At 41.6% G+C, this 3774-nt stretch overlaps 1 pseudogene; it reads left to right on the forward strand.

Annotated features, from left to right (window-relative positions):
- LOC118857882 overlaps positions 1-2136 on the forward strand; it is a 73218-nt pseudogene extending 71082 nt beyond the window's left edge.
- The last annotated feature ends 1638 nt before the right edge of the window (positions 2137-3774 follow it).

Below are 3774 nucleotides of genomic sequence, written 5' to 3' on the forward strand. Positions count from 1 at the left end.
CTAGAGTGCTGGATCTGGAGCCAGGAAGACTCCTCTTCCTGAGTTCAAATCCAGACTCTGACACTTACTAGCTGTGTGACACTGGACAAATCCTTTAACACTGTTTGCCTCAGTTTCTTCATCTGTGAAACCAACCAGAGACGGAAATGTAACTCCAATAACTTTGCCAAGAAAACCCCAAATGGGGTCATAAAGATCGGATACAAGTGAAAAAATGACTGAACAGCAAAAGCTACATCACAAACTGTGCATATCAATCAATCAACAGCCATTTATTGAATGCCTATTGTGTGCCAGGCAGAGAGGCAGCATAGGTGATAAACCACCAACTTTAGAGAGATACTCAAGTTGTGGGTTCAAGTTCTGACTCTAATAAATTGTGTGTTCCTGCCACCCCAAACTTTCTAAGACTATTTATTTGTAGAAGGGTCTTAGATCAACATCGACAGAAGTTCCCTATATCAATGAAATCACAAGTCCAGACCACTCCCTCAAAAAGATGGTAGGCACAGGTATATACACTAGCTTCTGTTAGACAGTAAGCTCATTGTAAATGGAAATTATTTTTTTTTGTCTTGTTTCTTTCATCATTTTGCAAATAATGATAATGATGATGATGATAAGCATTTATGTAACACCTACTATGTGCCAGATATTGTGCTAAGCACTTTACAAATGTTAGCTCATTTGATCCTCACAACAATTGTGGGAGGTAGGTTCTATTATTAACCCCATTTTACAGTGGAAGAAACTGAGGCAAATAGAAGTTAAGTGACATGCTTAAGGTCACACAGCTAGTAAATTCCTGAGGCTGAACTGGAGCTGAGTTCTTCCTGACTCCAGGCTTAGCCCTCATCTGCTATGCTACCTAGGTACCTTAAATATTTAATATGTGTTTTTCTCTAAGACGACGATGAGACAAAAGGCACCCAAGAAGCCAATCAGGTATGTTTAAAGTATTGCCAAGAAATGACATTCAAATCAACAATCTTTTACCTTTATATACTATTACATATTTTATGCATCGCTTTCATGTAAATTATCTTTGATTCTTAAAGCAACCCTGTAACATAAGTAGGCAAAGTAAAACCAATCATTGGATGGATGAAAAATTTAATTGCTCACCCAAAGTCACACAGATAAGTAGTGATAGAGCTGGGGAAAGGGAGTCATCTCTTGGTCCCTAATTTGGTCCTCTAAACTTTTTCTTGCTGCCTCTTCCTAAGCTATGTATCCCCGGTTTGGAGTCTCCCATCCAACACTCCCAGGCACAAAAGACTGATTCCACCTGGTACCTTTTGTACAAGCCTGTATAGAGAAACTTAGTACTTAGATATGTCCTCCGTTCTGACTACTACTCCTTAATATGTGATCATATCCCTCCTTATTCATAGTTCTTTCCAGAACCACTCAACTGGTCACGATAGGGTCCATCTCTTTCCATGACAGGGTCTGACTCCTAGTAAATGAGGTCCCAGGCATTTAGACGTCCCTGTTTTAAATAAGTAGACATTGGTCATTATGAACAGTTGTGACCAGATGTAGTCTCTGTCCCATGCTTAGTGGCACTCAAGAAATTCTTCTGTCTCAAGCATCCAAATCCAATGCGTAAGAAAGGCTGCCGAGAGAGAACCAAGCTGCGAGTCCGGACAGCAGGGCGTATTCGGAGCTCTCCACCACCCCTTGCCCGCAGTAGCAGCAGAAGCAGACCGTTAGCAGTGCGTCGGGTTGGAACGTCTACATCAGCAACCTCACCACAGACGCGACTTGTCAAGCCATAGTCGGCTATAGGCACTCGCCCTCTGTCTGGGCCGTGCTACTTGGGGAAAATCTTCGCCAATATCACGCCAGCTGAAGTGCTGGTTGGCAAAGATCGTTCAACTTTCTTCGTAAATGGGCTGACACTGGGGGGCCAGAAATGTTCAGGGATCAGAGATTCGCTTCTGCTAGATGGATAGTACACCATGGACCTTTGTACGAAGAGCGCTGGGTGTGCTCCCACCTTCAACCTCACTGTTACCATTACTGCCAAGACGCTAGCTAGTCCTGCGGGTGGGGAAGGACGGTATCCATGGGGCAATGATCAACAAGAAGTGTTATGAAATGGCTTCCCACCTTCATCACTCTCAATACTGACCCTCCCTGCCCCCCTCCTTCTTCCCCGAGGCTTCTGCACCATATCCTCACCATTGTGTTTTTTTGGGGGGGGGCATTCCCCCCCACTTGTTGCTGCCAAAACTACACCTGGGGGGCAGGTTGAACAGACAGGCGCCCCCCCTTTCCTATTGAACCTCCTTTCTGTGTATACTTGGGAAGATATTTTTTTAAATTTTGTTTTTTTTTCTGGAAACTTATATTTGAATATGTATAAAAGATTCTACTAATTAAAAAAGAAACAAATAAAGACTGTCCAAAGTCCTGTGCCATGACATAGCAGTCAAGAATATCACCACATGAGTTTACCTGGGCAACATAAACTAATCATCTGAATCCACAGGTATGCCCTGAGATGCCTAGGAGTAACAGAAAAAGTCTTTGTAGAAGAATTAGTATTTCAGCATTGGAGAGCATTTTGTTCATGGAAGACAAGAACCATCTGCAACGATCAAAGATAGACTTTCTAGCTTGGGAACTGACATCTCACCAAGTCCCCAAATATAGACAAGTCTCTTCTCAGATATCCATACTAAAGAGTCCTGACTGAAGAGAAGGAAATAAATTATCCCTCAAGTAAAGTGGTCAAAACAACTACTCTACCTGGCAACTAAGCATCTCAGCTGAAACTTCTATATGTTGAATAGCTGTTTTCAGATTTCTGACCCACTTTTAGTCCTTCTCATCCAGATGTGAAATCACCTATTATTGTGAAACAACCCCATATTTTAACCTTGACTTAGGCTGGTATATAAGCGCAAGGCAGAGCAGAGGAGAAGCAAAATGAATGAGCATGTAAAGCCAAAGCATTTGCAAGGCAGGGTAGGACAGGGGCCAATGCCATTTAGGAGCCCCAAAAGAGCTCAGAGTTTAGAGGTTCTTCCAATCCTCCTGCCTTAAGACTTAGGCACTTAATACCTTCCTTTCTCTAGGACTTCCATCACTACTGACAAGGCATGGGAAGACATTTGGGATAACCTTAGCAGGGTGGAATAGCCTCCTAAAGAAGGGAAGGAAACAACTATGAGGTTTAGTCAAAAGTCAGTCTGTCAGAGGTGGCTTCCTTTCCAACATATCTACCCTCTCTGTCTCTTTATGTTTACCCTTTTTTCTTACCCTATGTAGGAAATGTGTGTGTGGTTCATGTGTGTGTGTGTGTGTGTGTGTGTGTGTGTGTGTGTATGTGTGTGTATGTGTGGAGGGGGGCTATGCTGTATTCTTACAGCAAAGTCTTCTTGTTCCCACTCCTTTTTTTCCCACAAAGATTTTTATTTTGTCAAAACTTTTTATTTTGAGTTCCAAATTCTCTTTCTTTCTGCCCTTCCCCACCTGCAAAGAAGATAAACAATATGCTACCTAAAATACACTTGAAGTCATGCAAAACATACTTTCATATTAGCCATGTTGCCAAAAAAAGCAAGAAAAAGCAAGAAAATGAAAAAAATATTCTTTACTCTGTACTTTTCATCATGATACTTTTGGAATTGTCATGAGTTATTGTATTGATTAGAGTACCTAAGTATTTCACAGTTGGTTTTCATTACAGTATTGCTGTTACTATGTACAATGTTCTGGTTCTGATCGCTTCACTTTTCATCAGTTTATATGTCTTTACAGGTT

The sequence above is a fragment of the Trichosurus vulpecula genome, chromosome 7 (assembly GCF_011100635.1).
Source record: "Trichosurus vulpecula isolate mTriVul1 chromosome 7, mTriVul1.pri, whole genome shotgun sequence".
In the NCBI taxonomy this organism is placed as follows: domain Eukaryota; kingdom Metazoa; phylum Chordata; class Mammalia; order Diprotodontia; family Phalangeridae; genus Trichosurus; species Trichosurus vulpecula.